This window comes from Pteronotus mesoamericanus, unplaced genomic scaffold, assembly GCF_021234165.1.
Source record: "Pteronotus mesoamericanus isolate MK-2021 breed Mesoamerican mustached bat unplaced genomic scaffold, CSHL_Meso_final scaffold_36, whole genome shotgun sequence".
NCBI classification, from domain to species: Eukaryota; Metazoa; Chordata; class Mammalia; order Chiroptera; family Mormoopidae; genus Pteronotus; species Pteronotus mesoamericanus.
The window spans coordinates 7095583-7123336 of NW_026555313.1; the positions used below are offsets into that span (position 1 = coordinate 7095583).

Here is a 27754-nt window from a genome sequence, read left to right on the forward strand (position 1 = left end):
GAAGACCCTAAACTGACCAGTGCCGCGAAGCTCGCGTGCCAGGGAGGCCAGATGAGTACGGGAGGTCGCGAATAAGCCCCCTGGTCTGGGGCAAGCACATGCGAGCCCAGGCAGGCGGGGGGCCCTGCCGCGCTGGGAACGCGCTCAAGGAGCCCGCGTGAGAGCGCAGAGAGATCCCAAAAAATAGCTCAGCTCTGACCGAAGGGGCCACAGAGCTGCTCCAAGCAGGAGTCAGACACAGGCATTAGACTCCTGAAAGACTCAAACAAACAACCCAAGGCCCTATAGGGTCTACAACTGACATCATCAGAGGCAAGCCCAGAAAGAAAAGTAAAGGACAAAAATACTTAACAGACTCTCACAAAAATGGGAAGAAAAGAAGTTCCCCTCAAATGAGTGGAAAAGGGGACTCCCCACAGAGAGAGCTAAATGAAATAGAGGCAAGGGAACTATCAGATATGGAATTCAAAACAATGGTTCTAAGGAAGCTCAATGAGCTCAGCCAGCTCAAAGATAACTATGAGAAACTGCAGAGAAACTATCAGGATCTTACAGCAAACTATATCAGCCTGGAAAAGGACATAGAAACTATCAAGAAGACACAAGAGGATATGAAGAATACCATTTCTGAATTGAAGAACACAGTAGAAGGAATCTAAAGCAGGCTGGATGAAGCTGAGGATCGAATCAGTGAGATGAAGGACAAGGTAGAAAAAAGCTCACAGAAAGAACAAGAAATGGAAAAACGGCTCAAAAAGAATGAAGATGCATTTAGGGAAATGCAGGACAACCTGAAACGCAATAATATCCATATAATAGGGGTACCAGAAGGAGAAGAAGAGGAGCAAGGAATAGAGAACCTCCTCGAAAAGGTAATGATGGAAAATTTCACTAATTTGAGGAGAGAAAGGCTCTCATGGATCCAGGAGGCACAGAGGACCCCACTCAAGAGGGACCCAAGGAGGTCCACTCCAAGACACATCATCATTAAAATGGCAAATGTCAAAGACAAAGAGAGAATCCTCAAGGCAGCAAGGGAGAAGGAGAAAGTACCATACAAGGGGGCCCCGATACGCCTAGGAGCTGACTTCTCAACAGAAACACTCCAAGCCAGAAGGGAATGGCAACAAATATTCCAAGCCATGAAAAGCAAGGGCCTACAGCCAAGGCTGCTCTACCCAGCTAGGCTCTCCATTAAAATAGAAGGAGAAATACGGAGTTTCCCAGAAAAGAAAGCTAAAAGAATACATCTCTACCAAACCAGCACTCCAAGATATGCTAAGGGGACTGGTTTAAGCAGATGAAGGAAAAGAATGAGACAGAGAGGAACACAAGTACACAGAGAAAAGATGAGTAAGTTTCTATCAGTAATATCTCTCAATGTGAATGGACTAAATGCCCCAATCAAAAGACACAGGGTAGCTGAATGGATAAGAAAACATGACCCACACATATGCTGCCTGCAAGAGACCCACCTCAGAGCAAAAGACCTACACAGATTGAAAGTAAAGGGATGGAAAATAATATTCCAAGCAAATGGACATGAGAAAAAGGCTGGCGTTGCCATAGTTGTATCAGACAAAGTAGATTTCAAAGCAAAGGCCATAAAGAGAGACCCAGAGGGGCACTTTATCATACTTAAAGGAAGAATCTATCAAGAAGACATCAACATTGTAAACTTATATGCTCCCAATATAGGAGCCCCCAAGTTTATAAGGAAATTGTTGGATGACTTCAAAAAAGATATAGACAGCAACCCACTGATAGTAGGGGATTTCAACACCCCACTGTCAAAAATGGACAGATGTTCCAAACAAAACATCAATAATGATACTGTGCAGCTGAATGACACACTGAACCAAAGAGACTTAACTGACATATATAGAACCTTACATCCCAAAGAAGCAAAATACACATTCTCTTCAAATGCTCATGGCAGTTCTTCAAAGATAGACCACATGATAGGACACAAAGCAAGCCTCAGCAAATTCAGGAAAATTGAAATAATACCAAACTTTTTCTCAGACCACAAGGCCTTGAAACTTGAAATCAACCTCAAAGAGAAACTTCAAAAACTTGCAAACTCATGGAGACTGAACAGTACACTATTAAACAATGAATAGGTCAATAATGAGATAAGAGAAGAAATCAAAAAATTTCTAGAAACAAATGAAAATGAACAGACAACTGTCCAAAACCTATGGGACACAGCAAAGGCGGTCCTGAGAGGGAAGTTCATAGCAATACAGGCTTCCCTAAAAAAGATAGAAACATTTCAAATAAAAGACCTAACACTACAACTTCAAGAACTGGAGAAACAACAACAAATAAATCCCAGAGCAAGTAGAAGGAAGGAAATAGTCAAGATTAGAGCAGAACTGAATGACATAGAGACAAGAAGAACAATTCAGAGGATCAACCAATCCAGAAGCTGGTTCTTTGAAAAGATAAATAAAATTGACAACCCATTAAGCAGACTCATGAAGAAAAAAAGGGAGAGGACCCAAATTAATAATATCAGAAATGAAAGAGGAGAAATAACAACTGATACCACAGAAATACAAAGGATCATCAGAAAGTATTATGAACAATTATATGCCAAGAAATTTGAAAATCTTGATGAAATGGACAAATTTTTAGACCAATAACAGCTGGGGAAATTGAAGCAGTCATCAAGAAACTCCCAGCACACAAAAGCCCAGGGCCAGACGGTTTCCCAGGAGAATTTTACAAAACATTTAAGGAAGAGCTAACCCCTGTCCTTCTCAGACTATTCCAAAAAATCCAAGAGGAGGGAAGACTCCCAGACTCCTTCTATGAGGCCAGCATCACCCTGATCCCAAAACCAGATAAAGACCCTACAAAGAAAGAAAACTACAGGCCAATTTCGCTGATGAACATAGATGCTAAAATCCTCAACAAAATATTGGCAAACCGCATCCAACAATACATTCAAAAGATTATCCACCACGATCAAGTGGGATTCATCCCAGGGATGCAGGCATGGTTCAATATACGCAAATCAGTAAACGTAATACAGCACATAAACAAAAGAAAAGACAAAAACCACATGATCATATCGATAGATGCAGAAAAAGCATTTGACAAGGTACAGCACCCATTTATGATCAAAACACTCAGCAAAATGGGAATAAATGGGCATTCCTCAACGTAATAAAGGCCATATATGAAAAACCTACAGCTAATATCATACTCAACGGGCAAAAACTGAAAGCTTTCCCATTAAGATCGGAAACACGACAAGGATGTCCGCTCTCACCGCTTCTTTTCAATATCGTATTGGAAGTCCTAGCCACAGCGGTCAGACAAGAGAAAGAGATAAAAGGCATCCAAATAGGAAAGGAGGAAGTAAAACTATCACTGTTTGCAGATGACATCATAGTGTACATAGAGAACCCTGTAGACTCTACCAAAAAACTCCTCTACCTAATAAGTGAATTTGGCAAAACAGCAGGATACAAAGTCAACATTCAGAAATCAAAGGCGTTTTTGTACACCAGCAATGCAATAGAAGAAGAAGAAATCAGAAAAAATATACCATTCGATATAGCACGAAAAAAGATAAAATACCTAGGGATAAATTTAACCAAAGACACAAAAGACCTGTATGCAGAAAACTATACAACATTGAAAAAAGAAATTAAGGAAGACACAAATAAATGGAAGCATATACCGTGCTCATGGATTGGAAGAATTAATATCCTCAAAATGTCCATAATACCCAAAGCAATTTATAGATTCAATGCAATCCCTATTAAGATACCAATGACGTATTTCACAGAAATAGAACAGACATTTCAAAAATTTATATGGAACCATAAACGACCCCGAATAGCTGCAGCAATTTTGAGAAAGAAACACAAAGTAGGAGGGATCACAATACCGGACATCAAACTCTACTACAAAGCCACCATACTCAAAACAATCTGGTACTGGCACAAGAACAGACCCATAGACCAGTGGAACAGAATAGAAAGCCCAGAAATAAGCCCAGGTCTCTATGGACATCTAATATTCGACAAAGGGGGCAGAAGCATAAAATGGAGCAATAACAGCCTCTTCAACAAATGGTGTTGGGAGAGCTGGACGGCTACATGCAAAAAATTGAAATTGGATCATCAGCTGACACCATACACAAAAATAAACTCAAGATGGATAAAAGACTTAAATATAAGTTGCAACACCATCAAAGTCCTCGAGGAGAACATTGGCAGGAAACTCTCAGATATACCACACAGCCATTTTTTCACTGATATGTCTCCTAAAGCAAGGGACATAAAGGAAAGAATAAACAAGCGGGACCTCATCAAAATAAGAAGCTTCTGCATGGCTAAAAAAAACATCAGCAAAATGAAAAGGGAGCCAACCGTATGGGAAAATATATTTGCTAATGATACATCAGATAGAGGTTTGATCTCCAAGATATATAAAGAACTCACTGGACTCTACTCCAAGAAGACAAACGATCCAATCAAAAAATGGGCAAAGGACATGGGCAGATGCTTTTCTAAGGAGGAGATACAGAGGGCCCAGAGGCATTTGAAAGGATGCTCAGCATCACTAGCCATCAGAGAAATGCAGATCAAAACCACCATGAGGTACCACCTCACACCGGTCAGAATGGCCATCATAAACAGATCCACAAACAACAGGTGCTGGTGAGGCTGTGGAGAAAAGGGAACACTAGTACACTGTTGGTGGGAACGCAGACTGGTGCAGCCACTATGGAAAGCAGTGTGGAATTTCCTCAGAAAGCTGAAAATGGAACTGCCTTTTGATCCAGCGATTCCCCTGCTGGGACTATACCTGGAGAACACCAAAACGCCAATACAAAAGAACCTATGCACCCCAATGTTCATAGCAGCACAATTTACAATAGCCAAGTCTTGGAAGCAACCTAAATGCCCATTAGTAGATGATTGGATCAAAAATTAATGGTACATATACACAATGGAATACTACGCAGCAGAAAGAAAAAAAGAACTATTAAACTTTGCGACAGCATGGATGGAACTGGAGAGCATCATGCTAAGCAAAGTAAGCCAGGGGGCGAAAGACAAATACCATATGATCTCACCTATAAGCGGAACCTAACCAACAATGCAAAGAAGCAAGGAAAATATGACCAGCAACACTGAAAGGAAAAGAAATCAACAGAGACAAGAGGGAAGGGGGGGCGCAGGGAAAGGGAAGGGAAGGGGAAAGTCAAGGAGCATATAGCAAGGACTCATGGACAAAATCAAAGGGAAAGAGTTGAGGGAGGGAAGGTGGGAGGGGGCAAGGGAAAGAGGTGGGGGGGAGGCAGAGACAAATATATTTTAAAAGTAAATAAATTTAAAAAAAAAACATCAATTACATCATTTAGAAGGAAATTGACATGCTGACAGATTAAAAAAGAGATAAAATAAATATTTAAATTTTTTTTCTCATCATGCCACTGATCAGAGAGTTCAGTTTAATTTCCCCTTATCTTACCTATATCCTTCTATTTAAATAAGTTTAGAGGATTATTGCATATCTTGTCATATGTGCTCCATGAATAATAAAAGCATTAACAAAAGGTTTTATAAATGTAGTTTAGATGTGTAGTAAAAATCTATACCAAAGTGATGGTTTGACATTTTCTCTATTTGGAACCAAGGGAATTAAAGGAGAAAAGCCCCACCAGGTATTTTCTTCCTTAACATGTATATTTGAAAATATTTGTCACTACATTTTCACCTGTTCATGTCACTTAACATAATGATATTTGTTAGTAGTATTTTTAAAATTTATTTATGTATTTAGAGAAAAGGGAAGGGAGGGGAAAGAGAGAGACACACTGATGGGCTGCGCGCCCCAACCGGGATGGAAGCTGGAACCCGGGCATGTGCCCCGACTGTTCAGTCAGCTTTGGTTTGCAGGATGACACCCAATCAGCTAAGCCACATGAGCCGGGGCTGTTGGTAGCATTTTTAGTAAAATATAAGTAAAGGTAATTTTTTGTTTTGGCAACATTTGTCTTTCTAGTATCTCAGAAGTAAGGGCAGGGGAAGATCTACAGTGTCTGGGAAAATTCTGTCGTGGTGAGAGGTGAAGGGTGGGGGTTCTCTTTAGCCCACCCGCGTCCCTCAGAATGCATTTTTCAGATTTACATGTGATAGTCAGGGCTATCTGGTCTATCGAACAGCATTTCCTATCCAGTAAAATATTTATATTTTTTATTTATTATTATTATTTTTTTGCCAAGTAAGCAATTTTATTCTTATCACTATTGATAACATTCTAATCAAATGACATGATAAAGCAGTTCTACAAAATAATGTATTGCAATTTCCTGTTGAAGGAAGATCCCTTCCTGGCCTTTCTCCACAAACTTTCAGCTCCCACAAGTTTCCTGTTGAAGACAGGGATGTTTCACCCGGCCTGTAGCTTAGGAGAAACGTATCAGGAGGAAGTTTCAATCACCTCCTTGTGATTTTCTGCAGTTTTCATTCTTCTACAGCTGGCAACCTTCAGGTGGAGACCACAGTCTGGGGAAGGCCTCTATTTCCTCTTGCGTGTATTCATCCAGGCGTTTGGGGACCTTTCGTGGTTGTGGCAGCTCTTCCACTAAATTCTTAAGAATGTCTCCTGGTACACTCTCATCAGGGAAAAGATGAAACCTCTGCATCATAGTCCTTCTGTGAAGGTTTTTTGGTAGCATGTCATAAATAGCTAGTTTTACAATAGCCACGGGATCCTGCTGGTGAAGATGGGCGGCTCTTACTTGTTTAAACCCACCCGGGTACCCAGTATGTGAAGAGTATACTTTTTGTTCCCATTTGTTTCCAGAAAATGCAATGTGTGTTGTGTTAATTATGACAACGTGATCACTGCAGTCACTCAGCTGGTGATACATAGGTTTATGTAATCCTTGAAGTTTGGTTGCTGCTATAGCAGCAAGTTGCCCCGGGGGGCTGCATTTTCCCATCTAAGAGATACCAAACTTGAGCAAATGTGGCCCATTGCTGGTGCGCCTTAGAGAAACTCGACATCTTTCCCCACTATCCCAACCACGATCCTCAAATACTTATATTTTTTAAATGTTCTTTAGATTCTGAGAATAATGGTGCAAATCATTTTGTTAAAGGTATCTTCCAACCTTTTAAAACTTTATGCCTTACTATTTGACCTTTAATGGATACTTTTATGTAGATTATAATATATAATCTGTAGTTTATGCTCAAGTTAGTACTTAATTATAATCATGTTTAACATTCTTTCATATTTAAAAAAAATAGGATTGTTGTGGCTACCACATAGAGGTGGGATGAACCTTCCCTTACCTCTCTATATTAGGTTTGGGCCTGGAGACTTTTTATGCTATATCTGTACCAAAAGGGTATGAAAAAGCTTTTATTTTATCTTTTTATCATGAAGTAGCTTTTACTTTTATTAAAACAATTTTGGAGACTCCCAGTCAAGACGGCAGCATAGGTAAACACGGCTCGCCTCCTTGCACAACCACATAAAAATCACAACTAAAATATAGAACAACCACCACTCAGAACCATCAGAAATTGAGATGAATGGAAATCTGACAACTATGGAATTAAAGTCTGGACATCCATCCAGACTGGTAGGAAGGGTAAAATGCAGAATGGGCTGGTTCAACATCCATGTGTCATGGATAAAAACTTGGGAGGGATATCTCAGGAGCAAGGAGTCCCAGCCCCACACCAGACGCCCTGCCCAGGGTTCCAGTGCCAGAAAGATAAGTCCCCATAACTTATAGCTGCAAAAACTAGCAGGGATTGAATTGATGGAAGAAATTCCTGGAGTCCCAAGCAGTTCCCTTTAAGGAACCCAAACACAAACTTACTCAGACTCACTCCCCTTGAGTTCCAGCACTGGGGTAGCAGCTAGAAAGGCACCAGCGGCACACAGGGAGGAACTGCAGTGGCTGGCATCTAGGCGAGAGCTGGGGACAGCTTTCTCCCAGACAGAAAGGTAGGTGGAGGCCATTGACCCTTTTCTGAACCCTCCCCTCGCAGAGCCACAGAGCTGGCAGGTGGGTGCCATATGTCAGTCTCCACCAACCTGGCTAACATGTTTGCTCTGCTCTGGAGATCCCCTGAGACTCTATCCACCCAACTTGCAGGCCTACCCAAGATGTGAATAGCGGATCTAGGCTCATGCTTCACAACCTCCTAAATCTTATCAAACAAGCAACAGCCTGCCTCAGTAAGCCCCTAGCCCCCAGCCTCCATACCTGTTGCTAAGTGGCCACAGACCTGGCACTAGCAGCAGCCAGCCTAGGTTGACAGCTTGGTTTCACATGGGAATCTCCAAGCCCAGCACAAGTAGCAGCCATCTCAGATTGTTTTATAGCTCAGGGAGGGTGGCCCCAGGCAGAACTTAGGTGGGGGCTGACCTTGGCCTGCACCACCCAGGAAACCCCAGAACCTGCACACCCAGGGGACAGCTACAGACCTCATTGGAACACCACCACTCTGTCCCTACAGCTGATCCTCCATGGAGGGCAGAGATTGGTGGTCAGTGGTCACAGACAATCCTTTGAACTGACTGGCCTGGGTAAATCCCTCTCATTGATCTGCCAACAGCAACCAAGGCTCAGCTACCAGAGGAGGGTATACTCAGCCCACACAAAAGGCGCACCTTGAGTACCCAGCTTGAGTAATAGAGGAGGCTGTGCCACAGGACCCTACAGGACACCTGCTATGTTAGGCCATAATACTAAGACAGAGAGTCATAGCAGTTCTACCTAATACATAGACTGCCAAAATGAGGAGACAAAGAAACATGGCCCAAATGAAAGAGCAGATCAAAACTCCAGGAAAAGAACTAAACAAAATGGAGAGAAGCAATCCATCAGATGCAGAGCTCAAAACACTGGTTATAGGGATGCTCACAGAACTTAGCGAGAACCTCAGCAGCATAAAAGAGATCCAGTCAGGAATGAAGGATACATGAGTTGAAATAAAGAACAATTTATAGGGAACCAACAGTGGAGTGAATGAAGCTGAGACTCAAATCAATGATTTGGAACATAAGGAAGCAAAAAACAACCAATCAGAACAACAAGATGAAAAAAGGATCCTCCCATCCCCCCGCCGCCCCGCCAAAAAAAAAAGAGAGAATAGTATAAGCAATCTCTGGGACAAGTTCAAGCATTCCAAAATTCACATTGTAGGTGTGCCAGAAGGAGAAGAAAAAGAGGAAGAACTTGGAAATATATTTGAAAAAAACTGAAAGAAAACTTCCCTAATTTGGTGAAAGAATAGACATGCAAGCCCAGGAAGCATAGAAAGTCCCAAACAAGATGAATGCAAAGAGGCCCACTCCAAGACACATCATAATTAGAATGCCAAAGGTTAAAGATAAAGAGAGAATCTTAAAACCAGCAAGAGAAAAGCAGTTAGTTTCCTAGGGAGGAGTTCCCATAAGACTCTCAGTTGATTTCTGAAAAGAAACTTTGCAGGCTAGAAGAGATTGGCAAGAAGTATTCAAAGTCATGAGGCATCTGGCTAAGATGAAGGCATAGGGAGATATGCTTCATTTCCTCACAATCCACACAATCAAAAGAAGGAGAACAACAAATTTAAAAACTAAAACAGCCAGAACTGCCAGAAAATTGACAGTATGGAAGTCCGACAACCAAGGAGTTAGAGAAGAAACATTCATCCAGACTAGTAGGAGGGGCAGAGACAGGCAGCCAGGGTGGAGAGGACCCACAGCAAGGTAACAGCTGGAGGACTGGAGGAGGTGGCTTCTGGCTGACCAGGCAGTCCCGCAGCTGTGTGCAGATACGCCTGGAGGAATAACGGGGGAGTGAGTCCAACCAGGGCTCCAGTGCAGGAAAATAAAGCCTCAAAACTTGCAGCTGTAAAAACCGGTGGCGGGGCGGGGCGGCGGGGGTTGGCAGCAGGAGAAACTCCCAGTCTCACAGAAGAGTCCATTGGAGGGTCTGAAGGAATCCTAGAATTTACACAAATCCACCCACCTGGGAATCAGCACTAAAAGGGTGAAAATTGCTTGTGGGTAGTGGGGGAAGTGACTGAAAGTGAAGCGAGAGCTGAGCAAGCAGCATTGTTCCCTCTCTAACCCCTCCCTCACATACAGTGCCACAATGTAGAGAGGAGGGTTACCCCGCCCTGATGAATACCTAACGCTCCGCCCCTTCCAGGTGTGCGGAGGCAAAGAAATATGGGCCAGATGAAAGAATAGATCAAAACTCCAGAAAAATAACTAAGTGACAAGGAGATAGTCAGCCTATCAGATGCAGAGTTCAAAACACTGAAAATCAGGATGCTCGCAGATATAATTGAGTACAGTTGCAAAATACAGGAAGATGTGAAGACTATACAATGTGAAATAAAGAAAAATACGCAGGGAACCAACAGTGAAGGGAAGGAAACTGAGACTCAAATCAACGATTGGGAGCAGAAGGAAGAAATAAACATTCAACCAGAACAGAATGAAGAAACTAGAATTCAAAAAACTGAGGAGAGGCTTAGGCACCTCTGGAACAACTTTAAATGTTCCAACATCCGAATCATAGGGGTGCCAGAAGGAGAAGAGAAAAAGCAAGAAATTGAAAACTTATTTGAAAAAATAACCAAGTAGAACTTCCACAATCTGGCAAAGGAAATAGACTTCCAGGAAGTCCAGGAAGCTCACAGAGTCCCAAGGAAGTTGGACCCAAGGGAGCACACACCAAGGCACATCATAATTACATTACCCCAGATTAAAGATAAGGAGAGAATCTTAAAAGCAGCAAGGGAAAAGGAGACAGTTACCTACAAAGGAGTGCCCATAAGACTATCAGCTGATTTCTCAAGAGAAGCCTTGCAGGCAAGAAGGGGCTGGCAAGGAAGTATTCCAAGTCATGAAAGGCAAGGACCTACATCCAAGATTACTCTACCCAGCAAAGCTGTCATTTGCTGGACAGAATGGAAGGGCAGACAAAGTGCTTCCCGGAGAAGGTCAAGTTAAAGGAGTTCATCATCACCAAGCCCTCATTATGTGAAATGTTAAGGGGACTTTTCTAATAAAAAGCAGCAGATCAAAAACTATGGACAGTAAAATGATAACAAACTCACAACTATCCACAACTGAACCTAAGAAGCAAAAACAAAAAGGGAAACAAACTAAACAAACAACTAGAACAGGAACAGAATTATAGAAATGGAGATCAGAGGGGGAGGGAGAGGAGGGAGAATGGGGGAAAAGGTACAGGGAATAAGAAGCATAATTGGTAGGTACAAAACAGGCAGGGGGAGGTTAAGTACAGTATAGGAAATAGAGAAGCCAAAGAACTTATATGCTCAACCCATGGACGTCAACTAAGGGAGAGGAATGTTGGAGGGAGTGGGAGTGCAGGGTGGAGGGGGATAGTGGGGAAAATAAAATGGGACAACTGTAACAGCATAATCAAAAAATATACTTAAAAAAAGAAATATTCAAAGTCATGAAAAACAAGGTCCTACAACCACGATTGCTGTACCTAGCAAAGACATCATTTAGAATTGAAGGGCACATAAAGAGCTTCCCAGTCAAGAAAAAACTAAAGGGGTTCATAATCACCAAACCATAATGAAATGAAATGTTAAAGGGAGTTAAGAAAATAAGATCAAAACTATGAATAATAAAATGACAATAAATACATACCTGTCAATAATTGAATCTAAAAAAACAAACAAGAACAGAGACAGAATCATGGATATAGAGAGCATTTTGATAGTTCCCAGATGGGTGCGAGGTGTAGGGGATTAAGAAGCACAACTAGGTAGTTACAGGATATCCATGGGGATATAAAGTCAGCACAGGAAATGGAGCAGCCAAAGAACTTAGAAGCATGACCCACGGACACGAACAACAGCGTGGGGACTGCTGAGGGATGGGGAGTGCTGGGTGGAGGGGGAGCAAAGGGGGTAAATTGGGACAATTGTAATAGCATCATCAATCAAATATAATTTAAAAAACAATTTTATTGAGGTACAATTGACATATAACATTATATTAATTCCCAGGGTACAACAAAATAATTTGATGTTTGTATACATTGTGAAATGATCATCACAGTAAGTCTAGTTGACATGTCACCACACGCAGTTACAAGTATATTTTTCTCGTGATGTGAACGCTTAAGATCTACTCTTTTAGCAACATTCAAATATACAATACACTATTAGTAACTGTAGTCACCTTGCTGGACATTACATTCCCATATCTTAGGTGTTTATAACTGGAAGCTTGTATCTTTTGACCTCCTTTACCTGTTTTGCCCTCCCTCCACCCGTACCTCTGGCAACCACCAATCTGTTCTTTGCATCTGTGATTTCAGTTCTATTTTAAAAAAGATTCCACACATAAGTGAGATGGTATATTTGCCTTTCACTGTCTGACTTATTTCACTTACTACAATGTCCCTGAGGTCCGTCTGTGTTGTTGCAAATGGCAAGATTCCACTTTTTAATGGCTGAGCAATATTCCATTGAATATATAGCACATATTCTTTATTCATTCATCCATACATAGACACATAGGTTGTTTCCAAGTCTTGCCTTTAGTAAATAATACTGCAATAAACATCAGGATACATGTATCTTTTTGAGTTAGTGTTTTTGAAATTAGGGAGCATGATGCCTCCAGCTTTTTTCTTTATTCTCAAGATTGCTTGGAAATTTTTTAAAATATATATTTTATTGATTATGCGATTACAGTTGTCCCATTTTTTCTCCCCTTTATTCCCCTCCACCTTGCACTGCCCCTCTCCCAACCTGCCTATTTTGTACCTCCTACTTATGCTACTTATTCCCTGTACCTTTTCCCCCATTCTCCCTCCTCTCCCTCCCCCTCTGATCTCCATTTCTATAATTCTGTTCCTGTTCTAGTTGTTTAGTTTGTTTCCCTTTTTGTTTTTGCTTCTTAGGTTCAGTTGTGGATAGTTGTGAGTTTGTTATCATTTTACTGTCCATAGTTTTTGATCTGCTGCTTTTTATTAGAAAAGTCCCCTTAACATTTCACATAATAAGGGCTTGGTGATGATGAACTCCTTTAACTTGACCTTCTCCGGGAAGCACTTTGTCTGCCCTTCCATTCTATCCAGCAAATGACAGCTTTGCTGGGTAGAGTAATCTTGGATGTAGGTCCTTGCCTTTCATGACTTGGAATACTTCCTTGCCAGCCCCTTCTTGCCTGCAAGGCTTCTCTTGAGAAATCAGCTGATAGTCTTATGGGCACTCCTTTGTAGGTAACTGTCTCCTTTTCCCTTGCTGCTTTTAAGATTCTCTCCTTATCTTTAATCTGGGGTAATGTAATTATGATGTGCCTTGGTGTGTGCTCCCTTGGGTCCAACTTCCTTGGGACTCTGTGAGCTTCCTGGACTTCCTGGAAGTCTATTTCCTTTGCCAGATTGTGGAAGTTCTACTTGGTTATTTTTTCAAATAAGTTTTCAATTTCTTGCTTTTTCTCTTCTCCTTCTGGCACCCCTATGATTCGGATGTTGGAACATTTAAAGTTGTTCCAGAGGTGCCTAAGCCTCTCCTCAGTTTTTTGAATTCTAGTTTCTTCATTCTGTTCTGGTTGAATGTTTATTTCTTCCTTCTGCTCCCAATCGTTGATTTGAGTCTCAGTTTCCTTCCCTTCACTGTTGGTTCCCTGCGTATTTTTCTTTATTTCACATTGTATAGTCTTCACATCTTCCTGTATTTTGCAACTGTACTCAATTATATCTGCGAGCATCCTGATTTTCAGTGTTTTGAACTCTGCATCTGATAGGCTGACTATCTCCTTGTCACTTAGTTATTTCTCTGGAGTTTTGATCTATTCTTTCATCTGGCCCATATTTCTTTGCCTCAGCACACCTGTTACATTGGAAGGGCCGGAGCGTTAGGTATTCGGCAAGGCAGGGCAACTCAGGTCGTTGCATTGTGGGGAGGGGTCCAAGAGAGAACAATGACATTTGCTCTTGCTCTTGCCCCTCTTTCAGTCACTTCCCCCACTACCCACAAGCAAATTAGGCCCTTCTAGTGCTGATTCCTGGGTGGGTGGGTTTGTGTATGTTCTGTGACCCTGTAGGTCTCTCCAACGGACTCTCCTGTGAGACTGGGAGTTTCTCCTGCTGCCACAACCCCCACGGGTTTTTACCGCCAGGGATTTTGAGGCTTTCTTTTCCCGCACTGGAACCCTGGATTACCTTGTCTGTCTTGCTCCCCGCTGCCCAGTCTGCCAGCCACCGCCTCGCCATGCATCCTCTCTGCCCCGGCTGCCCGTCTCCGCTCCTCTTACTGGTCTGAATGAATGTTTCTTCTTTAGCTCCTTGGTTGTTGGATTTCCATACAGTTCGATTTCTGGCAGTTCTGGTTACTTTTTTGTTTTTAAATTTGTCGTTCTTTTGGTTGTGCAAGGAGGCAAAGTATATCCACCTACGCCTCCATCTTGGTCGTGTATTGGAAATGTCTGTTAAGCACATAGGTGAGGCTTCCGAGGGAAAACATGGCAGCTTCCAAGCAGGTCCAAGGATGGCTTGAGAGGGCAGGGAAAGAAAACTGACTCTGCTTTTATTGTGATCAGGACATGGACCGGGGCTTACACGATTTGAACTTTCCTTCAGTGCAAAGGAGGATGCACTTTCTATCAGCTTGCCTAGATGTGAGGCAGAGGAAAGAAAGTGGTGGGGATTGAGAGCTATCAGCAGTCAAATATCTAAAATGGAGGCAGACTACTATAAGAACTAAAACTTTTAAAGTCTCATGTTCATTAATAATAAAATGTTTAATTTGAAGTTTATTATATTTTCCCCATGGTATTCAATAACATAAGAATATCACTTAAGCACAGTAAAGAATTAGTAGATGGTCTTAGAAATTTTAAGAACTGAGGAAAAGTACTTGAGATAGTAAAAATTAGTTAATAGCATAAAAAGGAATTTCAAACTGGCTCATTCAGAGGTTCCTTTACCCATAGATATAATGTGTATCTATATTTTCTCTATTAAAAAAACAACTTTTCCCTTAAAAAAAGTGAACTAGTAGCTCAGTGTATTATCTTTGTATTTGGCTTCCAAGTTTGAGATATCTAAATTAACTCAATTGCTGAGGACTACACTACTGCTGTGGTTGGGGTTTGTCTGGCCCCAATTAGAATGTGTGCCTTACCAGGGCTTAGGCTTGGAGTCTCTTGTTCACTGCTATTAAGTAGTACTTGTCACAGTAGACACATTTTACGTATTGAATGGAGGATGGATATACATGGTTAGTTCAAGTGAATTGCCACTAGGTGGCAATGTTTACCTGGATCTGTGCTGCAAATCTTTGCATCATCAAAACAGCCTCCGCAGGATCACATCAACTACAAATGCTGGAAACTCCCTCATCCAGTCCCCTCACTGCTGCCTCTTCATTCCCAACTTCCCAAATGCTGCAGGTCAGAGAATCACAAAATTTTTTCTTTGTAAGTAATCATAGATATCAGCTGTTCGAACTCCCCAATTTTTCAATCCAGCGTGGGCTGCCAAGCCTTTAGTGGTAGTGTAGCTCTCAGCAATTAATTTAGTTCAGATGTTTCAAACTTGGGAGCCAAAAAAAAAAAAAAAAAAAAAAAGATAACACACTGAGCTACTGGTTTATTAAAAGGAAAAAAACCCACCAGAATTTTCTGTATCAGAGACTTAACACCTCCACCACTGCAGTTGCCCCATTTCCCGTTCTGTTCTTGCTGGCCCGGAAGGTCTGGCTCTGCAGTCATATTTATGTTTTTACTCCTGGAGAAATTTTCTGCAAATCAGCTAGCTCTGGCATTTTGGTCCTTAAGCCTGACCTGTTTTTCCATTTGTCTTCAGGCCCAGCTGACCTGGCTTTTTTTCCCCATGACCCCTATGGAACTCAGAAGTTTATATTTTACCTAATCTAGCTTTTAAGAGCACCAGACCAGCTCTGCTATATCTGGTTCTGTGTCAGTCACATTCCCATGCATTTTAACAATTATTCTAAATGTACCTTTTCACATCGAAGTAGCACAAGCCCAGTCTAGCCATCATTCTCTCATTTGTTAAACATTTACTACATAGTATCACATAGAACCAAGCTCTGCATTTGTCTATAGAGACAAATAGGGGATTTCCATTCTCAAAAATTAGAAGTACAATCAAAGTACAATAAAATACATGAAAAGCATTGTTATACAGTGAAAATAAATAGCATGTCTTTGGTCAAACAAAAATGAAAAATTATTCTGGAATACAGATCACTGCAGCACTAAGCTTTTAGCTACAAAGTAGGAATCTAATGCCTACCTCCCAGGCTACTGTGAAAACAATGTGATTTAGTGCAGTTCCCTGCCCTCAGTAAGATCAATAAATACTAGTCCCCTTTCCCTTCTCTGTGACAGAGCTATAAACACAATTTTGTGGCATCACTGAGGAAGGAACAGTAACTATAAGAGTTTCTCGAAAACTCTGCAAAGAAAGTGACATTGGAGTTGGGACTGGAAGGATGAATGGGAATTTGGAGGCACAGAGGAAGGAGAAAGTTCCAGGCAGAGGGCAAAGCAAATAGTTAAGGCAGTGCGTCTCCCAACCTCTCCTGTCATCTGGGAAGGAGATGCTGAGTCTGAGTTAGGCGTGCAAGAGGCTTATTCGAAAGCAATGTCTGAAAAAACAAAAGGGACTGGGGGAGCAGCATTGAATGGGAGAGGCTCAGACCACACTGCAGATCTGACACTCTCTGCATCCAACAGGGGGCGCTGGAACAAGGTTTCCTTTTACATGAGTTCTGCACTTGGCAGAAAAATCCAGAAATAGCCATACTCTCCAAGGAAAAGCATGACCTCTGCTAACATGTCACGGAGCCTCAAGGCAGTAACAGCTGGAGGCTGTCAGCTAACCACACTCTTGGCAGCTGAGCAGCAAGATTTTTCCTGAAATGAGATCTGAGGGGCACACCTCCATGTGTGTCACAAGAGGTATTTCGTTCTACTTCCTTCTAAGATTTACAGAGTGCCACTATGCCCAGACACTGTGCCAGACACTTGTTTTGTTATTCTCAGCAGCCGTATGAGACGGGTAATATTTCCACTTTAAAGATGAGTAAAGTGTGTTTCAGTCCCAAGCTGCCGGCCTAAAGCAAGAAGGCCAGTGGCGGCTGCTGTCTGAATCAGCAGATGTTACTCCAGGGCATGGACCTAGGGTGAGATAAGGGTGCAAAGAAGCACAAGCTGAGGATATACTGGAACTGGCAGATTCTAGTTAAAATGGTAGTGACTGTGGTCATTTGATAACCTTGGAAGGAAAAGTTCAAAGGTAACATAAAGTGTAATTAGAATCACATAATTCTTTTATTTAAAACTTTCCATGGTTTCCCACTGGACTCAGAATAAAGTCAGGCAACTTGCTTACTACAGCCTCCAAGGCCCTGCCTGAGGCTCTAACCCAGCCATTCTCAACCAGCAGAGATGTTACATGCCCCATAGGGGACATTTGGCAATTTCTGGAGTTTGTCACAAGGGTGAGGAGTGTGACTGATGTCGTGTGAGTAGAGGCCAGGGATGCTGCTAAGCATCCTACACTGCACAGGCCATCCTAGGAACTAGAAATGACTGAGCCCCAAAAGTCAACAGAGCTGAGCCTGAGCAACCCTACCCAACCTCTTCTGCTGCTACTCTCCCCTCATTCACGACACTTCAACCACACTTCCTCAGATATGCCGAGGGCTTTCACCTTCCTGGGCTCAGCACATGTTGTTCCCTCTTCCTAGAAGCTTGTTTCCAACTGTGCCTAACTTAGTCTTCCCTCAGACTTAGTCTTCCTTCACACGCAACTTTGTCAGAGAGCTCACTGACAAGGGCCCAGGGAACGTCCCTCTTAACCTCTCCTTTCATTTTCTCTGTCCTCGGCTCTCATCACAGTGTGCAAGTCCAGATTTATTTCAATGATTTATTTATTGTCATTCTTTCTCTGCATGCTGTAAACTCCATATATTCCCATCAACTAGCAAAATGCTTAGTGTCTTGTACATGCTCAAAATGTACTTTTTGGATGAAGTAATAACATTATCCAGTAGATGCCTCGGTCTAGGGGGAAGGTAATTCCTAGGTGTATTTATAGAATTAATTTAACGACAGTTTAGTTACAATGTGGTGTTTGTCATTTATTTTATTCTAGATTGTCCCAAAATTTTAGTCATCAAAAAATTTTGGGGGAGATTGTTGTATAATATTTGCCAATGTAGAATATCTCATTATAAAAATGAATTATAAAATTTTAAAATGTAGACATCTTTTCATGACCTTTCTTGACCCCACTCACCCCGCTCCTGTGCTCAGCCAGCCAGCTCAGCCCGGGCTGCCCTCCACACACAGCCTCCCGCTCGCCGAGCCCGGGCTCCCCCCACCCCCGGCCTCTCGTCTGCCCTCCCTCTGTGCAGTCCCATTCCCTAGACCTCCCGCATAGGCCACTCTCATTTCAGGTCCAGCTCCAGTATCAGATATCCTTAGATAATTCTCTAGCATAATCACCGTCCTGCTCTCTTTTCTTTCAGAGCACATCCACTACTTGTTCTTTTGTGCATTGTTTGCTCCCTAACCACCATGCAAACTCCCCAGGGGCAGGACTTTGCCTGTCCTGCTCACCACTGCTTCCCTGTCCCTGAAGTCCCTAAGTAAATATTGTCAAATGGATAGGTGAATGTGAGTTCTGGATATAGAGAAAGGTACCAGTAATAAAAAGTGAACAACCTCTGCATAGCAACAGCTGTCCTTTCTATAAAAACTGCCTTCCCGAAAGGAAGGGGCAGATTCCACAGTTCCCTCCAGGATATGTAGCCGCCGTGTTCTCTGCTATGAAGAGCATGTTTCGAGCCGGTCTTAGAGTAACTTCTCATGTGCCCTGAGGTACCTCTCACTGCCTCTCTGTTGTGTCAAGAGGAGGGAGAGAGGTTACCTGAGCTCCTGGTGGCGAGGAAGATCCTGGAAACATACAGGACGCAGCAAGAGGCAGCTGAAAGCTTTCTCACTTTCAAATCCACTCCTGAGCATGGACCTCCTATAGTCTCAGGCCCGGTTCTCAGGACAATAAAACCCTCCATAACATTTTTCATGTCTTAAGCACATAAAATAAATTTAGGAAGACTTCCCTTATGAGGGAACTGTCAGATTAATTATGTCAAGAGTTCAGAACCGTGGAGAACAAAGTCTTCACAATGGCGTTTTAAACTGTTTCACTGTAATGCAAGGACAGGCCTGCTGCACTGCCCAGGGCAGGGAACGCTAGTGGAAGAAACGGGAGGATGATTTTTCTTCAGTGCCTTCCAGTCCTAATAGGGCCGCATTTTCTTTCTTCTGTGACTAAGTAGGCAATGTCAGATCTTCTATTCTTGTTGTCGAATGGATGTAAATTAGCGCAATACTATCCTATCAGCATTTCTGTCCAAACATAAGACAGTATAATGCTGAGCTGGAAGCTATATAAAAAGTAATTAACCACAAAGACAATTACAGTTTAAGTAGATGTTTAAAAATCTGACACATTGTGAAAAGTTACCATTAAAAACAACCTAAAATTTCCTGAAATATTTTGACCTTTTATAAAAACTAAACTACAATTCATGGTTTCATATCTATGATGAAATTGTGCTCTGAATTGACTTAAAAATATTTTCATTTCTTCTTTGAAGTTTCATGATCTTTGCAGGCTATATTAACAAAAGAAAAGAAAAGTAAAAATATCACAAAGCTATAAATTGTGCTTATGTCTTCTCGCTTTAAAAAACCCCCAACAAACCTGAACCACCATGACCAGGTTTTGCTTTCTTACTGCTAGAAGGTGCTAACAGTGACAGTAAACAAAAGTTCACTGGTCAAGTGTGACCAACTATGTGAAGAAGCCCAGTGAGCCTACAAAGAAATTTATCTTACAAGTTTGTTTTTGAAAAATCAACTGATCATAGTTTGATTTGAAAACACAGCATATAAAGGTCCATTTTTGCTCTAATGGGAAAACACCTAATCATAAATTTTGTTATTAAGAATAGTAAGCCAATTCCTGTTTACCTAGAAAGTTAAATGATCAGATCTTTTTACTGTCTAACTTTCTAAACAAGAATTCATTTACCTTCTATAGATTAATTCTAGCACTAGTTCCCGTGGTGTCAGTATAGGCTAAAGGGTTAAAATATAAACATTATTAAGGTCTGGCATATAGTAAGAGCTCAAAATATGGTGTAGATATAATAAATCATATTGACACTGCACACCACAGCTCTTCCTAATAAAAGATCATTTTTGTTTGGAACAAAGACACTTAGATAAACGTTTGGGTACATTGTGGAACTAGAGCCTCGGTGTTGATTGGATTAGTGTTTTACAGAGAAAAGGAATTGGTGCTTTTCAGTGTAAGGGCGAAGATGAGAAAAGGGGCAGTTGAGGGGAGAAGAGAGAGAGGACCAGTGGGAGAGGAGAGTATGAGAAGTGAAAAGAAGGGAGGGGAGAAGAGGGAAGTGGTAGGAGAAAGGACCTGGGTGGAGGACTGGAGGAAGGGAGTCTGCATAGGACTTGATAGAAATATCCAAGTCATTCTGGGCAGTAGGTGATATAATGAGCCCCAGCAACTCTATGAAGTCTATGCACTTTGGTTGGTAGAAAATGATGAAAAGGCTAGATTTCACATGTCTGTTGAACAGAGATGCTTGGACAGAGACAGCATGTGTAGATGCAGGATTCTTGAGACAAAGGGGATCATGAGACCACATAAATTTCCAGGAATTCGTAGAAATCTTGGACACCCCAGGCCATGAAACTTGGGCTCCAGTTCATTGAGATCTCAAGGGACAAGGGAGGGAGGGCTCCAGGTAGCAGCATCCACGTTACATAAAGATGTGTGTGGTGTGTGCACGTGTGTGAAAGAGAGAGAAAGAGAGGGAGAGGGAGTTAGAAGAGAGAGAGATGAAGACAGAGAGAAAGAAATTGAGAGAGGAAGCAGGTAGAGAGAAGTATCACACATATGGGAAGAGAGTTGAGGAGTGGAGATAGAAATAAGTTGTGCTCATGAAAAAGCCAACTGCTTTTATATCTTTAATCCTGTAATGGTCACCTTTCATGCAAATGACTCTCTTCTGGTTTCCTCATTCCTTCCGAAGAGTAGTTGAATGCATTGCCCAATATCTCTGACTAGCAGATATCTCCAGTCACAGGAAACTCAATGCCTTTGAGGGAAGTTCTTTCTGTGTTTGAAAACTTTGTGTTTAGGAAATTCTCCATGTTGAACTAAAAGTGTCATTCGTTTATTCACCTAATAAATATTTATTGAGCATCACTATGTGCCAGACACTGTTCTGTATATTGGGAATAAAAGGTCCTTGCTCTCATCAGACTTTGTAGTAGGTTCAAAGACTAAATGAATAAAAGAAATACACTATGACAGTTGGAATAATGACATATGCTAAGTATACTATGCTGACAAACACTAAGGAGGAAATAAATAAACCTCGGGGGAGAGTATGGACTAGAGATACTAATTAGTGAGCTGTGAACTCATAAATGCCTTTAGATGATGACTGCAAATGGTGATGGGAAGAGCCCCAAGGCACCCCAGTGAGAACATTTTGGGCGCTGTAGAGAGACTGGCAAAGCAGATATAAAGTTGCAGATTTCTGTAAATTCCATTTCTGTTCATTGGAATAGAAACTCTTCCCCACGAGGAGGGCGGTTTTTATATGTGAAGATCATTATTCTGCATGGTACCATGAAAATTTAGTACTTGCTGATTCTGATGGGAGCAGATTTCTTTCCACAGCCTGGGTGCAGTATGGTGGTGGGCAGTGCAGGAGAGGAGCTGCTGGAACTCTGCCCAGGCAGGAGCGGCAGCAAGGGCAGCAACCAGCAGGGGCAGAGGCCACAAAGCAGCAATGCCAGGTCAAGGCCAGCTGCTGAGGAGAGCTTTATTGGCCCCTGGAAGAAGGGGAATCCACCCAGGGTACCACCCAGGGGAAGGGATTTGCATGAATCTGGAGTTCCAGTAGTTAGAGTGACTAGAGACTGTTGTCATCATGATCCACTGTCCTAGGACTATATGTACTCCTCACACCCCACCCCTGCCCATCCCACACTTGCATGGCCAGGTTAACACAGCTTACACTACAAAACGCACCTCTGCAATTCTATTCTTGAGCTATTTCATGCTTTGGTGAGGTCAATTTAAACCACAAATCTTACCCATTGAGATCTTGAATCCTAAGACTATTATCTACTTACCTGTTTATCAATCCTATATTTCTCCCACTTGCAAAAATGCTGAGCAGTATCGTCATCCAGTCTATTCATTTTATTACTTTTTTTTCAATTACTGGTGACACTTCATAATCAAATCTATTCTTAATTAGAGTCACTAAAATATTGCAAAGGACACATTTGAGATCAGGCCCAGAGGCATCACCTCTTTACACACATTATCAAAATCTGCAAGGAGAAAAGAATCTTCTTAACAAATATCAAGTTCAATTGAACATCAGATACAAATCAATACCACTTATGCTATAATCCAGCCAATTGCTATCCATTTTGCCACAAAGATAGTGTCAGAGTCATTGCCAAGGGCTTTGATGAAATTCAAACATCTGCAGAGTTACCACCAGTCTCTGTAAGCTTATCAAAACAGGAAGTGGGTGTGTCAGATTCAGATTGTTCCTTATGATTGCAAACGACTTCATAACGCTCACTTCTAAAAGCTTACATACTACCCTTTGACTAATTCATAATAGAATCTTGCTTACGATAGTTGTTAGTTTATTTACTCTAAACTGTCTGCAGAAATTCTGTTCTTCTCTTTTTTGATAATTAGGATGTTTACTCATTTCCAGTTCTTCTACTCTTTGTATTTTCAAAAATAATTACATCAATGGTTAAATAATTTTTTTGTTTGTTTTGTAAAAAGTCATTTGTCCAAAATGAGAAATAAGAATTATTTAGTTGCTTTTTACAACCTCCTCATTCAAATTGACCGCTGTTTCCTTCTTATTCATATTTGCCCCATCCTATTCCCACCCCTTTACAGGGGATTCAGGCTGAACTGGAAGAAGCACTAACCGAGGAACTGCTGCCAGAGGATGGGACCAAAAAGCTGAAGCTACACAGCAGGACGGCCTAATTTAGTAGAGCAGTGAGGAAGAGCAAGATTGGTCTAAGCTACTGTCTATCAGGAAGGATAAAGAGTCTAATGCATTGCAAACAGAAGGTCAAAGTAGAGGTTCAAAAGCAAGTTGGAACAAAACAAGTGGAGTATAGTTATTTTAATAAATTTGGTGGTTACTAGCCACACGCGCTCCTGGGCACTTGAAATGTAAGTAGCACCACTAAAAACTGGATTTGTATCTATTTTTATTTTTTAAGTATATTTTATTAATTATGCTATTACAGTTGTTCCGATTTTATTTTTCCCCTTTGCCCCTGCCACCTGGTACCTTCCTTTCCTCCAGCAATCCATCCCTCAGTTTATGTCCATGGGTTATGCATATAAGTTCTTTGGCTTCTCCATTTCCTATACTATTCTTAACATCCCCCTGTCTATTTTGTACTTACCAATTATGCTTCCTAATACCTCTGCCTTTATTCTCTCTCTCCCCCTTCCACCTCCCTGCTGATAACTCTCCATGTGATCTCCATTTCTATGATTCTGTACCTGTTCTAGTTGGTTGCTTAGTTTGTTTTTGTTTTTATGTTTGGTTTTTTTTTTAGATTTGGTTGTTGATAGTTGTGAGTTTGTTGTCATTTTACTGTTCATAGTTTTGATCTTTTTCTTAAATAAGTCCCCTTAACATTTCATATAATAATGGCTTGGTGATGATAAACTTCCTTAGCTTTACCTTATCTGGAAAACTTTATCTGTCCAATTCTAAATGAGAGCTTTGCTGAATAGAGTTATCTAGATTGTAGGTCCTTGCTTTTCATCACTTTGAATACTTCTTGCCAGCCCCTTCTTGCCTGCAAGTCTTCTATTGAGAAATCAGCTAACAGTCTTATGGAAACTCCTTTGTAGGTAACTGTCTCCTTTTCTCTTGCTGCTTTTAATATTTTCTCCTTATCTTTAATCTTGGGTAATTTAATTATGATGGGTCTTGGTGTGCTCCTCCTTAGAGCTAACTTCTTTGGGACTCTGTGAGCTTCCTGGACTTCCTGGAAGTCTATTTCCTTTTCCAGATTGTGGAAGTTCTCCTTGATTATTTTTTCAAATAAGTTTTCAATTTCTTGCTCTTCCTCTTCTCCTCTGGCACCTTTAGGATTTGGATATTGGAACATTTAATGTCGTCCCAGAGGTTCCTAAGCCTCTCCTCATTTTTCTGAATTCTTGTTCCTTCATTCTGTTCTGGTTGAATGTTTATTTCTTCCTTCTGTTCCAAATCTTTGAGTCTCAGTTTCCTTCCCTTCACTGTTGGTTCCCTGTATATTTTTCTTTATTTTTCTTTGCATAGCCTTCATTTCTTCCTTTATTTTGCAAGTTCACTCAATCATTTTTGTGAGCATCCTGATTTTCAGTGTTTTGAACTCTGCCCCTGATAGGCTGGCTATCTCCACGTCGCTTAGCTGTTTTTCTGGAGCTTTGATCTTTTCTTTCATTTGGGTCATATTTCTTTGCCTCAGTACACCTGTTACATTGGAAGGGGGAAGCCTTCGGTGTCCCTCAGGATGGGGCAACCCACTTCACTGTATTTTGGGGAGGAGTCAGAGAGGGAACAATGCTACTTGCTTGGCTCTGGTCCTGCTTTAAGTCACTTACTTTGCATCCCACAAGTAAATTGTGCCCTTTCAGGTGCTGATTGTGAGTGGGTGGGCTTGTGTACATTTTAGGATCCTGTGGACCCCTCCAACGGACCTTCACGTGGGACTGGAAGTTTCTCCTCCTGCCGCAACCCCCACAGATTTTCACTGCCAGAGGGTTTGAGGCTTTCTTTTCCCATGCTGGAACCCTGGGTATGGCATCTGCTTCACTCCCCAGTTGTTCCTTCTGGCTAATCCACGCACAAATGTGGGATATCTGGGTCTGCCAGCTGCTGCCTTGTCACATGTCCTCTCCACCCTGGCTGCCCATCTCCGCCCCTCCTACCAGACTGGATGAATGATTATTTAATTCCTTGGTTGTCAGACTTCTATACAGTTTGATTTTCTGGCAGTTCTGGTTGTTTTTTGTTTTTATATTAGGTGTTACACTTCTTTTAGTTGGTGAAGAAGCAAAGCGTATCTACCTACACCTCAGTTTTGGCTGGAAGCCTCTGGATATAATTTTTCAACTATTTTATTTTTAACACTTTAGTTTGAGAAAAATTTAGACTTATAGAGGAATAATTAACATAGTACAAAGAGTTTCCATCTGTTCTTCATCCAACTTTATCTACATCACTGTGGTACAAGTGTTAAAAATAAATAATAAACGTGTACAATACTATTAACTAAACCACAGGTTTTATTTAGATTCCACCATTTTTTCCATTAATGTCCCTTTTTGTTGTTGTTTAAGCATCTTATCCATGGTACCACATTGTATTTAGTTGTTGGATCTTCTTTGTCACCTCCAGTCTGTGATAGTTTCTCTGTCATTCCTTGTCTTTTTTTATTTTGACACTTTTGTGAAGTACTGATTAGATATTTTGTAGAATGTCTCCTACTTTGGTTTGGTCTGATTTTTTTAAGTAATTAAAAAATGTAAATTATAGTTCACATTCAATATTATATTAGTTTCAGGCTTACATCATAGTGATTAGACATTTATATAACTTACAAAGTGATCACCTCAATAACTCGTACCCACCTGACACCATAGACAGTTACTACAGGTTCATTGACTGTATTTTACATCCCTGTGACTGTTTTAAAAACTGGCAATTTTTACTTTTTAATCCCTTCCCATTTTTCACCCATCTCCCCAACCCCTTAAGGTACGTAGACATATAAACTCAAATTTAAAAGCTAGTATAAAAAAAGCACACAAAAATTTAACAGGAGGAGCTTTTAAATACGGTTTATATTTGTTTCATGTTGTTAAAAAGCACTTCAAATGTACTGCTGGGAAGTTCCTCTTTATAATCGTGCTGGCAGTAATAACAGATTAGAAACTGAAAAAATAATTATTTTTATGGAATTAGCATGCTAACATTGTGATATTAAAACTTACTTGACTCAAGTTGATATATTATAATCTAAAAAAATCTGTTTGATAACCAACAAAGGTCTATTGAATTCAAGTTATGCATGTAAATTATCAACTCTGAGTAGGCATGTATGGTGAGGTCTAGAACCCATCTGGGTTGATGTTAATAATGTACTGGTCCATGCAGTGAAAGCCTCCTTGGTAACATTGTCTTTTGAGCACAGTGCACATGAAAACTAAGCGTTGGCATTCAGTTTTTCAAAGATACACTGCTCTTTCATGTTGTCTGACAGTATACAGCTTCACGTCCATAGATCTTATTCCCAAGAACCAGGATAAGCACATTAGAAATGGTTTCATCTGTCATTAGCGAATTTAGTTCTTTTGATTCTAACAGCCTTGCATGATCTGCACAATTCACCAGAAATACAATGTCACTGACAGCAAGAAGGCAGTTTTTCTACACTATTTTGAGCTGGAATATGTTCACCCAGAACAAAAGTTCTATAGGTCATGACTAGCAATGATTAGTATTTCTGAAGTGGCATGTAATGTGGGGACATGTCCAAGTCTGTCATCTTTCAGCATGTGTAGCAATGTTAAGCATGTTCAGAACAACTTGAGTATGTGATTCTGCTTTTTCAACTTTGAATTTTTTTAAAGCTAATACAGTTCAAGTATTTTTAGCTATTGGGTTGGCCAAATAGTTTATATTTTTCTGTAAAATAAAAGACACATTTTTCATTTTCAACAATAACTTTATTGATTTGGATATTTTGAGTATGTTGGGTATCTCCTGCATGGTATAATGTTGATTGTTCTCAATTAGTGTTTCAATTTGATCGTTATCAACTTCAACTGGTCTACCCGACTGTGGAGCCTCGTCCAGCAAGAACTCTCCAGCACAAAAATATGGCAAACCACTTTTGATACATTTGACCAGTCACAGCACCTTCTCCACACACTGCATAAATCTTTTTTTTTTTTTTTTGCATTTCAGTTGCATTTTTAACTTTCTTGAAGTAATTAGGCATAATATGCCAAAAATGTTGCTTATTTTCTCCCATCTTCAATATTAAAATGGCTACACAGAAATTCATCAATTTTTGTTTTTTAAAATAATGCACACTGATATGACAGTTGTCACAATACAATCTAACAAAATTGTTTCAAATGAAGTTAAAGACAAATAAGCGCTACTACAGCAATGTTATTTCTCTAACTAAATGAACCAAAAATCAAGTGAACTTTTTGGCCAACCCAATAAATTTAGCATCTGAATTGAGATGCGCTGTAAGCATAAAATACACAGAAGTATTGAAAACATAATAAACAGTAAAATATTTTTATATTGATTACATTTTGAAATGTAAATATTCTATATGTATTGAGTTAAATAAAGTATATGACAATTTTGCTGCTTTTTACTTTTTAAATAATACGGTTACTAGAATATTTCAAATTACATATATGGCTCACATTTTATTTCCATTGTACAGCAGGAGTCTAAGGCTCTTGACACAAAAAGTCTAGAACACATTTTTGTACCTACATGGGTACTTCAGCTACTTCAAAGACCCAGAGCCAGAGTAGACAGTTTTAAACCTCCCAGGTTCT

The 27754-nt window shown here is 40.8% G+C and overlaps 1 pseudogene; it reads right to left on the reverse strand.

Moving 5' to 3' along the window:
- Positions 1–6451: 6451 nt before the first annotated feature.
- On the reverse strand, positions 6452–7037 carry LOC129085870 (39S ribosomal protein L13, mitochondrial-like; annotated as a pseudogene).
- Between the last annotated feature and the right edge of the window lie 20717 nt (positions 7038–27754).